We start from the raw sequence: 14944 nt of genomic DNA, 5'->3' as shown, positions 1-14944 counted from the left end.
TACACTTTAAAAAAATTTTTAAAAATTTTCTACTTTTGAGTACAGAACTTCATATGAAAAGATGTTTAATATATGAGATTAGGGAAATGCAAATGAAAGCAACAAATGCAAATGAAAACAACAATGACATACACATCTATTAGAATGGTCAAAATCCATTACATGACCCCACCAGATGCTGATGGGGATGTGGAACAACAGGAACACTCATTGCTGGTGAGAATGCAGAATGGTGCAGCCACTTTGGGATACAATTTGACATATTCTTACCAAAACCAAACATACTACCACAGGATTCAGCAATTGCACTCCTTGGTGTTTACTCCAAGGACAAGAAAACTTATGTCCATACAAAAACTTGCACATGGATTTTTATAGCAGTTTTACTCATAACTGCCAAAACTTGGAAGCAACCAAGATACCCTTCAGTAGGATAAATTGTGGTACATCTAAACAATAGAATATTATTCAGTGCTAAGAAGAAATGAGCTACCAAACCATTAAAAAAATAGGGAAGAACCTTAGACGCATATTACTAAGTGGAAGAAGCCAATATGAAAAGACTACATACTCTCTGAGTCCAAATATGTAAGGCAAAACTGTGCAGACAGTAAAAGATCAGTGGTCACCAAAGGTTGTCAGGGGGAGATGAATAAGCACAGAACAAAGGATTTTTAAGACAGTGAAAATACTCTGCATGATACCTTAATAATAGATACATGTAATTATACATAAGTCCAAACCCATAGAACATACAACACCAAGAGTGAACTGTAATGTGAACTATAGACTTTGGGTGGTAATGATGTGTCAGTGAAGTTCATCAGCTATAACAAATATGCAACTCTAGTGGGGGGGTGTTGATAATGGGGTAGGCTCTGCATTGCATGGGGGCACAAAGTTTATGGGAAACTCTGCTTTTTCCTTCAGTTGGCTGTGAATCTAAAAGTGTTCTAAAAATAAAGGTTTTTTTTTTTTTAAGTTTATTTATTTTTGAAAGAGAGAGAGAGAAAGAGAGACACAGAGAGAGAGAGAATCTGAGCTGGGAAGGGGCAGAGAGAGAGAGAGAGGGAGACAGAATCCAAAGCAGTCTCCAGGCTCTGAGCTGTCAGCACAGAGCCCAACATGGGGCTCTAACTTACCAATGATGAGATCATGACCTGAGCTGAAGTTGGACACTCAACTGAGCCACCCAGGCACCCCAAAAACTAAAGTTTTTAAAAAAAATAACTTGGTCTTTGGTGAGAGGGACTAATTCAGAATTGGAGGGAATATGACAAACGAGTACATAGCACTGTTGAAGTCATAGCTCATGCATGGGTGGGGAACTGAGTAATGGTGAATTACTAGTTAGTAATTATTAGTATTAGTAATTAGTATAGATGACAGGGGGTGGGATGCTTTCCAGTGTCTTGTTCTACCTCCAGTATCAACGATGTAGGGATATGAATTTGAACTTAAACCAGAACAGAATAAGAAATAGAGCAAGACAGGAAGTTTGGTACTATTTATAATCCTGATAAAGTGGGGTGCCTGGGAGGCTCAGTCGGTTGAGCATCCAACTTCAGCTCAGGTCATGATCTCACAGCTCGTGAGTTCGAGCCCCGCATCGGGCTCTGTGCTGACAGCTCAGAGCCTGGAGCCTGCTTTGGATTCTGTGTCTCCCTCTCTCTCTGCTCCTAACCCACTTGCATTCTGTCTCTGTCTCTCTCAAAAATAAATAAACATTAAAAAAAATTACTTTATAATCCTGATAAAGTACCAAATAACAATAGTGCAAAAAAGTCTAAAGAAAAGGATGGCATGAGACCCTCTTTATAAAAGCACATATTCCTTGGCTGGTTAGGTTTCTATCTTCACTCCTGTTACTGCATACTTTTTTATCCAGATACAACCTCTGAATGTTCAATCAAGAGGTATTCCTCACCCTAAATAAGAATACTAATCTTCTTTGTCCTAAAATTATCCTCCTTTTGGAGTTATTTTGCCTCTGAGCAAACACAAGTATCTCACCTGTACAGCATTTGAAGGCTTTGTAACACTGTTGAAATCAGTCATTATAAATGACCATCTTTGACTACCTCAACTACATCACTATTCCTGGTGTCCTTTTTGGACTTGGCACCAACATTTGTCTTTGCATAAGAGAGTCCCTGGCAATAGAACTACACAAAAGTTCAAGGTCTGAAATAGAGTTCACTCTTTGAAATTGAAAACTGGAGAAAGAAATTCTGTGACTTGGCCAAAGACCCAGAGTTTGATCTGTATAAGAACCAAAGCCTTCAGACTCCCAAAGTCTTTACTTATATGGCTCTGTTTCTGCAAGAGGTAGCTAGTAAGCCAAATTCATAATTTAACATATAATTCTCTTTGAGAAGATTTAAATGCATTTGGCCAGATGTATGGATAAAAGTTCAATGGTCAGTTTATTAAGTTAAGCCAGGGATATTTCAAATACATAATAAACCATTCAAGGTCAAGGGTGATTTTGGTTTTGAATATAGAAGCTGCTTTGCCTATCTTGCCATTGAATTCATTTTGAATCCCAAGTTGTGTTCTGTGGCTGCTATTCAAGAGGCATATTCTTGTTGTAGAGTCCAGCTCTTGGGCAAACACAGCTGCAGGAAAGCCAGGATGATGCACTGCTCTTCTGAAAAGGACCTTGACCTCACTTTCCCCACAATGGCTGTGGCTCACCTTCTCTTTACCACGGTGTCAGTTTTCATTACCTTGACATTTCTCACGCTTTGATGTGTGATATGAAATGGTAGCCTTTGGCAATAGATGGGGAAATGAGGCTTCACGGGGACATAGAGCGCTTGCCAAAGGAAAAGTGTGGAAAATGGATGTGACAAGGTTATTCAGATTGCTTTCTTAAGGAGTTTCAGCTCAGCTGTACGTGATGATGCTACCAGTTTCTGCTTCAGCTTGTTTATTATAGAGGTAGCTGTGTATCCCTTTGTGAATTTGTCATGGATACTTTCGCCATCATGCCTAGCATGGGAAGTAGTGTCTGGTAGAGAAAACAAACTAACCAGCCATCTAGGAAAGCTTCGTGAACACCGTTAATTTCCATTTCAATTGCTGAGACTTCAAATTTGTAATGGTGACCTTTTGTTTCTGTATTGTTATTGCTGATTCTCTTTTCACAGGTTTTATTTTGTTACTGTTTAGCAAGAGTCTCTATAACATAAGTGAATTAAAGAACTTCTTTAGTCTGTTTTTTTATCTATAGTAATTAACAAATAACAGCAATAAAACTATTCAGATGACACTACATTGTTTGTTTGTTTTTTTTTTCCTAAGATGTTGTAATGGTAAGAATATGGGACCGAAGCATAAGAGGGTAAAGCCAGAAATTTGACATAAATTTTCAAAAGGACATGTGAGCCCAGGTATGATCTGGGATGAGACTGCAGGCTAGTGGGACCCTGTCTGCTGACTGGGTTTTAACAGTAGGTTGTTTTAGGCAGCGTGATTTCAAATGATGCATCTGTTTGGTGTCAGGATTCCATTCAGCCAGTGGCTGGAGGAACAGAGTGTGTGCATGGGTGTTTGCTTGCAGTCTGGCCTCCGTCCCTGTATTAGTTTTCTATCATGGCATAACAAATTACCACAATCTTAGGGACTTAAAACAACATAAATTTATTTTCTCTCAGTTTCCATGGGTCAGTTCAGGCATGAGTTAGCTGGGTTCTCTACTCAGGGTTTTGCCAGGCAGAATTCAAGGTGTCATCCAATCTTGTCATCTTATCTGGGGTTTTTAGGTATTTCAAACTCACATGGTTGTTGGCAGAATTCATTTCCCAGGGTTGTAGGACTGAGACCCTCAGCTCTACACAGGCAGTTTACAATATAGCAGTTTGCTTTCTTCTTCCAGGGCAGGAAGAGAATATCTCTGATCTTCGTTCCCTTTTAAAAGCCTCACCTACCTAGTTCAGGCCCACCCTGGTTAACCTCCTTCTTGAATAACTCAGATCTAACTGATCACTGCCTTAATCATATTTGCAAAATATCTTCACCTTTGCCACATTCTGTTGGCCAGAAGCAAATTATAAGTTCTAACCAGCAATCAAGGGTACAACACTAGGGGGCAAAGATCATGGGGGCAGTCATACAATTCTGCCTATCACAGTCCCCATCACCCTCCCTAAGCTGTCATCACAGGGCTATTGTTGCCCCCTAATTGCCAAGTCCCACAGCCTCCTCTCAGCTGTCACTCTCAGTGGCATGGGGCACTGCTAAACATGCTCCTCATTCTTCTTAGGGTTTTCTGATGTTGCTATCTCCCACTTCCCTACCAGAGAGGAAGTGTAGGACTGGAGAAACCATATGATATTTGTAGTCAAACAGAACCAAGTCTTAATTCCCACTCTGTTTCTTAGCAGGAATAATCCACAAGTAGCTTGTATCTGTGCTTGAATGATGCTGGCAGGAGCTGGAAAATACAAAGGAGCTTCTCTACTTCCCCATTTCTGTCTACTTGAGTACCCTCCATTAGCAGCACATAAATGGAAGCCAGTAGTTTCCAGGAAGGGAATCTAAGAAGTACATATTGCAGACTCCAGCCCCAGCATCCCAGAGAAGCACAGAATTTGGTCTTGAAGCTGAGAAACAATAGGTAAAAATAGGCACAGGTATCTACCCATTGCAAACATCCAGTGCAAATAACCGTAACACAGTTAAGTGAATATATCTGAGCCCCTTGTTAACTCCAGTCTGAGATAACAAACGTTCCCTTTGGGTACAACTCAGTTTCTTGCCACAACTATACAATATTCTTTTGCGTTAAAGTATGTGTCTCCACTCCTCAGACCTGTTTGGCCAGTTCACAGAAGCTTTCCACTTCACATCTGCGTGAGTTCAACACATAGACTGAGGTTTCCGGATATCCCTTACAGAGTTTCACCCTTGTGCTTTTTCAGAATCATTTAAATCAGTCACTGAACTGTTTCGGGAAAGTTCTACCCTTCAGGACTCCCCAGTGCTCCTGTCTTCCCTCCCACCTCTACTTGCCTGGTACTTTGAATCACAGAAGTTTGGCCATTAGCAGGCATCACAGTAGGGATTGTAGTAGAAGCAGAATTAGTTCTGACCCAGGTGCTACAGGAGAGACCACTGATGCTGCTCCTTCCTCACAGGACCAAATGCTATTCTGAACCCACTTTAAACCACCAGCTGGCAAGGCTGCAAGACACCCGTCTCCTAAGGGTTAATCCACTTGTACATTAATCTGCTTCTTTTCATTGTGCCTTTTATTGCTCTGGGTTATTGTAAAGGTGCAGAGATTAATTAGCAGATTTAAAACCTTGAAAGCTTCATTACATAATTTTAGTCATCGGGAAACCTTGGGAAAACTTAAAAAATGAAGGCACTAAATCATTTTAATTGGAAATTTAACTGGGTATCTTTATAGAATATTTTATTGCTTGTCTTCTGAACAGACAGCTGCCTTAATGTGTCCTTAGACACTAGAGTTCTAAGCTAGGATGTTCCTCAGGAGATCTTGTTCTTGTCTTGGTGTGAGGAGGTGGGATTTGCCTGTAGCAACCAGCATCATTAAAAACAGGTAGGCCCTGCTTTAAGAAATCCTAGCATCTGAAAACCAGAGAATGTTAATGTGCAAACTGTCTCTTATGTTACAAGAAGAATCTACTTTTTTAATTAAACAAATGAGATTCCTAGAATAGTGCACCTCTTTAAATTTCCATAGAATAATTTCATTAGTAAGGGTTTATTTTTTTCTCAGTTATTCTGGCGACATGCTCACTGAGCTCCAGGAAATTCTGCCACACCTTGACATGTTGTCTTTACAGGGCTTCAGATTATGAGCAGAACAACAAATCCAGCTGGAGGCTGAATTTTCTCTCAGCTGTATGGGCACACTGCTCCCTGGTCAGTACCAGGCTGACCCCCTCTTCATCTCGCTATGCATTTTATCAAGGGTAATACACGAAAAAGATAACCCCTGAGGTTCCATTACTTGTTCAAAAAGAGATTATGCAGGCCCTCTGACCAAGAATAAAAGTGAAAGTAGAAAGAGAAGTAAAATATTTTATGAACAAAATTCAAAAAGTAAACCATGGCTTTAACATAGACTCAGTGGTTGTTTTTCATTTTATGCTTAAACTTTCCCTAAAATACATCAGATCAAGATGGGCAATCCTGCTTGAAAAGTGAGAGACAGACCTCTGGCAGCTGGGCTTGGCCTCTTAGAGGTAGGTGAGCCATCATTCACCCCAACCAACATCACCCCAGATTCATGATGTTTCATCTAAGTTGCTAACAATTACAGGGGTGGGGCAGTTCAAGTCTCCACACTGTCCTGAACATATTCTTCTGAATGGCTCCGTCTACATATGGTTCCTTCTGCTGTCTGTCCCCAAGATCTGTCATCTAGACTATCTGGAGAGGCCATGGGGGCAGAGCAGAGAACAAAAGCTCAAGCACTCTCTTTAGCTTGTGTCTGTGGCTCCCCATTTCTCACCAATTCTGGGCTTGCTGTTTTTCTTCCCATTTCAAACTCTGAGCCTGTGTGTGGGTGCACGTGCTTTGAGCTTCTGTTTGTCTCTATTAATATGTGGTTTAATCATATGGAATGATTCATGTTACTTTCTTTTTTTATAATAGGCACTCAGAGTCAAATATAGACCTTGGAGTTGCACTTCATTGTTTGTTGTGTTTTATGTATGAACAGTTTTGCTCCCAGGAAAATCCTTTGAAATGTATCCTTTGAGAAAAGGCGTATTACCTTTAAAAAAAACCTATGGTTGTGATAACACCAATAGTAATTTCCAAGTAAAGATACTTCTCTATCTGTATGATTTTTTTTTCCCATCAGGTCTTTAAAATTAATTAAATTATTATCAATGCCAATTATAAAAAAATAATTTTATCTCCTTTGGAAGTTTGAAAGACTCATACAAATATTTAAGACAACAATGCCCAGAGAAAACCACTAATTATTATTTATGAGTTTCTGTTTCTAGTCAGTCTTCCTCACCCCCTCACTCACATCCAGGAGTGAGTATGGGTTTGTATCTAATTTAGACATGTGTTATTTAAAAAAAAAAAAATTAATGCTTTTTTTTTTTTTTTTAACGTTTATTTATTTTTGAGACAGAGAGAGACAGAGCATGAACAGGGGAGGGTCAGAGAGAGAGGGAGACACAGAATCCAAAACAGGCTCCAGGCTCTGAGCTGTCAGCACAGAGCCCGACGCGGGGCTCGAACTCACGGACCGTGAGATCATGACCTGAGCCGAAGTCGGACGCTTAACCGACCAAGCCACCCAGGCACCCCAATGCTTATTTATTTTTGAGAGAAAGAGAGACAGAATACGAGTGGGGGAGAGGCAGAGAGAGAGGAAAACACAGAATCTGAAGTAGGTTCCAGGTTCTGCACTGTCAGCACAGTGGGGCTGGACATAGGGCTGGAAACCCACAAACTGTGAGATCATGACCTGAGCCCAAGTCAGACACTTAACTGACTGAACCACCCAGGTGCCTCTACTATTTTTCACATAATTGTTTTGTTTACTTATTTTGAGAGAGTGCATGCACACATCTGTGTGAGTAGGGGAGAGGCAGAGAGAGACAGAGAGAGAAGAGAGACAGAGAGAAACCTAAGCAGTCTCTGTGCTGTCAGCTCTGTGCTGGATTCCAGACACAGTGAGATCATGACCTGAACCAAAATCAAGAGTTGGCTGCTTAACCGAATTAAAGCCACCCAGGCACTCCCAGATGTTTGTTATTAATCTGCATCAGCATCCATTAAAATGCCCTGTTCCTATCTGGTCTTCAGATGTCAGTTTTCAGTGACACAGACCATTGCTGTCCTCATGAGTCTCAGCCCTACAGCAGCTTCCATTTTGCTACAATCTGTGTCACCTACACACATGGGAAACATCTTGCTGTCTCCCATGACATTTGGGTTAGATGGGAATGTCCATTCTGATGCTTCTCAGGCTTGTCTGCTGGTCACCCAATGTAAATATTTCTTCCATTCCAGCCCTGGAATAGTATCCATGTCTTACTTCAGCAATCACTCTTCAGTATCTTTGCCTTCAAATTAGACTGAGTTCTTCTTATAGATTACCTTTTCTTTTTTTTTTTTTAATTTTTTTTTTAACGTTTATTTATTTTTGAGACAGAGAGAGATAGAGCATGAACAGGGGAGGATCAGAGAGAGAGGGAGACACAGGATCTGAAACAGGCTCCAGGCTCTGAGCGGTCAGCACAGAGCCCGACGCGGGGCTCGAACTCACGGACCGCAAGATCGTGACCTGAGCTGAAGTCGGCCGCTTAACCGACTGAGCCACCCAGGCGCCCCAACTTTTCTATCTAGAGGAGGCTAGTCTTCCCACATCTGTTTAGAATTAAGTGGTTTTCCCCAACATCTTACTTTATTATGAAAATTTTCAAACATATACAAAAGTTAAAGAGTTGTACAGTAAGCATACATATACCTACCATGCAGATTCCGGATTGTTAATATTTTGCAATATATGCTTTATTTCATGTCTATCAATATATTTATTCATCTATCCATCTATCAGTCTGTCTTTATTGGATACATTTAAAGTGAGTCCCCTTCTACATTGTATCAGGGTTGGTCTGTAGAAAAATATATAGCAGAAGTGATGGTGTGTGACTGCTAAGGCTAGACTGTGACGGGCACCAAGCTTTCTGCTTTGCAATCTTCCTTGGCTTTTTCACTCTAGGGGAAGCCAGCTATCATGTCATGAGCAGCACTGTAGAAAGACCCACATAATGAGGAACAGAAGACTCCTGCCAACAGACATGTGAGTGGCCTGGAAGAGGATTTCCCAATGTCAGTCAAGCATTCAGGTGCTTGACTATATTCAGCTATGTTCAGGAGATATAGCTTCTCCTATTATCTTGATTTGCAACTCCCTGAGAGAGCCTGAGCCAAAGCCACCCAGCTAAATTGCTCTCAAATTCTTCACCTATAGAAACTACAATAAATATTTGTTGTTTTAAGGCACCATGTTTTGGGGTAATTTTTTACAGAGCAATAGATAGCTAATACAATATTTTATCCTTAAAGACTTCAGCATGCTTAGAACTAATTAGAAAATTAAGAATTCAATATTTTTCTTTTTTTAATGTTTATTTATTTATTTTGAGAGAGACAGTGCAAGTGGGGAAGGGGCAGAGACAGACAGACAGACAAACAGAAAATCCCAAGCAGGTTTCACACTCAGTGCAGAGCCTGACTCAAGGCTTGATCCCATGACCCTGAGATCATGGCCTAAGCCAAAATCAAGAGTTGGACACTTAATTGGCTGAGCCACCTTGGCACCCCTATATTTGTTTTCTGTTTTTCTGAGGCTAAGCTTACATACAATAAAATGCACAAGTCTTAAGCCACTCATTGAATTTTGACTAATACATATACCAAGTGATCTAAATCCCTATTATCTACCTAAAAAGTTCCCCCATAGCTCTTCCTAGTCAATTTCTGCTCCATCCCAGACACAACTTTTATTCTGATTTTTTCATCACACAAAATTAATACAAATGGCACAAATATAATTAATACAAATGGTCAAGAAATTAATACAAATTGAACCATACAGCATATACTGTTTCTGCAAGGCTACTTTCACTTAGAGTATTGTTTATGAGATTCACCTATTAGTTACATTTATGAGCAGTTTGTTCCTTTTTGTTGCTGAGTAGTCTCCCTCTATATAACTATACCATGATTTTTAAAACTCTATTAACCTATTGATAGACATTTGGGTTGTTTTCAGCTATTATGAAGAAACTGTCATCAACACTCTCATGCAACCCTTTTTACAGAAATATGTTCTCATTTGAGGTGCCTGGGTGGTTTAACTGGTTAAGCATCTGACTCTTGATTTCAGCTCAGGTCATGATCTCACTGTTTGTGAGTTCAAGCCCACATCAGGCTCTGCATTGATGATGCAGAACCTGCTTGGGATTCTCTCTCTTTCCCTCTGTCTCTGCCCCTCCCCTGGTCATGCACGTGCTCTCTGCCCCCCCCCCCCCACTCTCTCTCAAAAATAATAAACTGAAAAAATAAATAAATATGTTCTCATTCCTCTGGATTAAAGATGTAGGAGTGGAAGGGCTGAGTCATATGGCAATTACATGTTTTAAATTAGAAGAAACTACCAGGTCTGTTGCCAAAGTGGTTGTACCACTTTATACTCCCCCTAATAATGTATGAGAATTCTGGGTGTGCCACATTCTTATCAAGACTTTTAACTTTAGCCAGTATAATGAGTGTGTGTTTATCTCATTGTTGTGTTTCTCTTCTGTTTCCTATATTTCATTTGTTTCCTGTATTTCATCTGTTTCCTATATTTCCTATATGTTTCATTTCTCTGATTCACACTATTTTGTTTAATATTCACATATCGGCTTTTGTTGTGTTTTAATTTATTTTTAAACTTCCATATGCTCATCTTGAATTCAGAAGCAATCTAATCAGTTCCTTTTTTGTTTACTTTCAACTGGGGAGGTGTTTCCCACCACCCCCATGGTTTAAAACAAAATCCCAGAGGGGTGCCTGGGTAGCTCAGTTGGTTGGACTTCCAACTCCTGATTTTGGTTCAGGTCATGATCTCACAGTTTGTGAGTTTGAGCCCCATGTCAGGCTCTGTGCTGACAGTGCAGAGCCTGCTTGGGATTCTGCGTCTCCACCTCCCCCAACCACACCGCCCCTCCCTAGCTTACTCGCTCTTTCTCTGTCAAAAAATAAACGTAACTTTTTTTTAATCCCAGAAAGTGAGCATGTATTTACAAATAAATCCATCTAGATCACCTTCTTTCCTTGGGGTAGGAAGCCAAATTGCTGAGTTGTCCAGGTAAACACAAGACATCTTCAACAATACACATGGATGCATGTATATCCGAGGTAGGTATGCACAGCTCTTAACTCAAGTCCACTGTTTGGAAGAAACACATTTGGCAACTCATACGTGATGGAGGGATTATTTTTCTTTTCTTTCTTTCACTTTTATTAAAGTGAGTTTTGGATATGTATTGTCCAGTATTTACAACCACCACACTGCTTCTTGTTTCTGTCTTCATCTTTTGAGACATTATTCAAGGGATAATTTTCTGTACTATCATTATTCCTTCTGGATTACTTTCTGTGAGGATTTCCTCTTCCATATATCTTAAATTTCATGCATATTTCTCCCGGCTTTTGAATTATCTTTTTTTCCCCAGGTTTTCCCAGGAATAGTGCTGAGAAACTGATGGGGGGGAGGGGCTTAATGGGGCATCTCGCATGTCTTTAATTAATCTTTAGCACCTCTACATTGTACGGATCTTGTTGTAAGGGCTATGTCTTCCTACCATTTTTATTACCCAGATTTCCTAACACATAGGAGATTATCAAAAATATGTTATATTTGGTTGGACTGAACTGAATGACATTACCTAATTTTAATGGACAATGAAATATTTTTTAAAAGCCATGTGACAACAGATTCTTTGCCCATTACCCTCCCCAGGATAACTACCATTCATGTTGTGACAAATATGGGGCTGGCGGGAAGCCACAGCCTTCCTGATCCCAACTTTCTGCAGCTTGGTGGTCCAGTTTCCTGCAAGTTGTACTATGTAATATGTTATTCAAAACACTGAACTTGATTACTATATAGAAACTATAGAACTACAGTTCACAGGAAAAATGTGGGCAGAGGATGGTGGTGGGATTATCTGCAAGTGGAGGAGGAGCACAGGTGGAGGGGAGACTCAGAGGTCAGAGAGCAACAGTTACAATCTGGTCAGAGGAACCAGACTGCAGAGAATTTGAGCTCAGTGCTGGCAACAGCTGATGGGGTGCTATGGTTTTTAACCATAATTATTTATTGGTTTTACCTGAGAAATTTTAAACAAAATCCTGATGCCTGAACCCAGGGCTATAAGAGTTTATACCGCATCATTATATGAATAGAAAAAGGTAGTACCTCTGAGAAGATGCATCCCTGGATTCTGATGGCCTGCTCATCAGGCACACCTTTGTGTGAATTAGGAAAAAAAAAAAGTATCCCTTCCTCAGCAAATTTAGCCTACTCTAAAAGCCTAGGCTGAATTTCAGATTCCACTTGCCTCCACGCCTTAGCATCCTTGTTCGGTGAGTAGCCTATACAGCTGTCAGTGGAGGCCCTGATAGATCTCTATTCAAACCAGATGCAGTTATGTTTCTGAAGGTATCTGGAAAATCGTACACATTTTTTAAAAATCTCACCAAGTGATGATGCTAAAGGAAATGAAGTTTAAAAGCTTTGAAATAGGTACCAGGTAAAGGATATTGCAGGACTTCATTCATTCTCCATTCTATCTATTTAGCAGTTATTTACTGAGCATTTAACCTATATACTTTTGAGAACCACATGAAGTTGATACACTTTTCTGCAGTGGTGGGGCTTCTTTTGAAGGTTTATGTACAGAGAAGTATTTCTACTCATTTTATAGGCACAGAGTTGCAGTACCACCTCTGAGAAATAAAATAGCTCCTCCTAGCCCACTGAATACTGTAACATGATTCTCCAGTGACCATTACCCAACTTCTGGCTCTGCAGGGTGTTTCCTTTCAAGGTCACCCTGAAGTGCTAGCTATAAAGGGACTGACATAATGAGGAACATATGTCCAGAAAAAGCATGCTATCCCCCGCCCCTGTCCAGCTTTAAGAAGTTAGTGCTGAAATTGCCTGACTATCAGCAGAAGGATTAAACTTCACAGTGACAGACTTAGAGAGAGAGGGGGAGAGAAAGAAATTATTTCAGCCTCAGATATCTTTAGAGAGTTTTTGTCATTCCAGAATGGGCACCAGCATTCTGAAGAGTGGTTACTGTATTCTTCTCTTACAGAACAGAGACCCCATCACCACCTCAGTAGAGTGCTTGCCTTATAATGAGAATAAATAATAAATTAAAGATTAACAAGTAAAAAAAAAAGACTAACAAATGTTGGATCATTTTATGACGAAAAAAAATTATTATTTCATAAAAATCGGCCACACTTCCCTCATGTGGAGACAACCACCATCTACACTCTGTTATATTTTCTTATTGAATTGGTATGTTAAATAGCACATGCATTTTATTAAATTGTCTTTTTATTTAAACTATATTATGAGTGTTCTATTTCCTTATATGGACTTTAGGAACATAATTTTCATTTGCTAAATGATGCAACATTGTTAAGGTTCTTAATAGACATATTGCTAAGTTACTACCCCCAACTTAAAAACATTATGTCCACCAACAATATAAGAATGACTTTTTCTATTACCTTCACCACCCTGAGATTTTTCTTTTAAGCTTTATAACTTTTGAGGTCATAATGTACTTTTTGATTTATAGTTCTTATTTTGTATTACTAGTACAATAAATACTCTATGTTTATTATTTTGGGTTTTTATAAGCATTGTTGAAAATATACATTGCCCACATTTTTTACATTGAGTTTTCGATAATTTTATTAGTTTATTTAAACTGATTTTATAAGAGCTCTCTTTTATTATAAGAATTCTTTTTTCTTTCATTTTTATAATTTTTTACAGTTTGCCTTTTAATCTTATTTATGTATTCTTCCAAGTGGAGAAAATACTTTTTAATGTTTTCAAATCTACTAACATTTTCCATTATTATTTGCATGTTTTGAGTTTATAATTAGAGTTTTATTCATCACTATAACACATGGCAATCATCTGAACTTTTTACCAGTTTATGTTTTAATTTTTAATTTACTTATATAATTCATTCTGGAATATATTTTGATTAGTGGTATGTAGTAGAGCAATAATAGTTTTGTTATTGTTAACTGTTCATTACAGTGACATTTATTAAAAGATCCATCCTTTACCTATTTATATTTTCCATGCCCTATATTATTACCTTACTAGGAAATGTTTCTGGACTTACTGTTCTATTTCATTGATCTTTCTATTCTTATGTCATATTTTATTTTGTGGGGAGGGTAAACTCTTACTCCTATTTTCTTTTCAATATTTATTTGCATATTATTTTTTTCCAAATATATTTTAGGATAATTCTGTTAAACCTTCCTCCAGCACCACCCTATAACTTAGTGGCATTTTGATTTAAGGAGAATTTATGTTCCTTTAATATTAATCCTCACTGTTGTAGAACATTAAAAAATGTAAAATTTCAAACTGATTTCATAATGGCAACATGAACATGAATATCAAGAGGTTATAACTCAATTATACATCTAAATGAACTCTAAGATCCTTTACAGAAAAAATGAAAATTGATTATACAGGAATTACTACTACTACAGATGTACTAGTAATGAGGGTTACATTTTCTCTCTTGTCTAACATAAGTAAAAAATAGACAAGGTATATGAAACATATATTCAAAAAGGTAGAGGAAAAATTGAGAGACACAGAAGACATAAAAGAGGCCCAAATTGAACTTCTATAGATGAAAATTATAGTATCTGTGATATACAGCAGATTATATGATTCTGAAGAGTTAGTGAACTTGAAGACATGTAATAGAAACTACCCAAAATGAAACACACTGAGAAAAATACTGAAAAAAAAATGAATAGAACAGTTAGCTAATATGACAACTTCAGACAGCCTAATATATGTGTAGCTGAAGTCCCTTAAGGAAAAAAGAGAATACAGAAGAATTTGAAAAAATAGTGCAGACAGCAGACAAATTTTCAAATCTGATAAAAACACCTGAAAATCTGTGGACCCAAGAAGTCTAATGAACAAAGTATAGGGAGCATGAATAAAGCTACACTAAGTCACATCATAATCAAACTGCTTAAAATGATGGATAAGCAGAAAACCTTAAAAGCAAACAGGAAAAAAATTCATACAGTATGTCTGTGTAAGTTTCTTTCTTCCCAAGGAATCTAATAATAAACTATATTTATAAAATTTATTAACAAAATTCAT

The sequence above is a fragment of the Panthera pardus genome, unplaced genomic scaffold (assembly GCF_024362965.1).
Source record: "Panthera pardus isolate Hobbes unplaced genomic scaffold, ASM2436296v1 HiC_scaffold_25, whole genome shotgun sequence".
NCBI lineage: Eukaryota > Metazoa > Chordata > Mammalia > Carnivora > Felidae > Panthera > Panthera pardus.
This window is presented reverse-complemented; position numbering follows the sequence as displayed.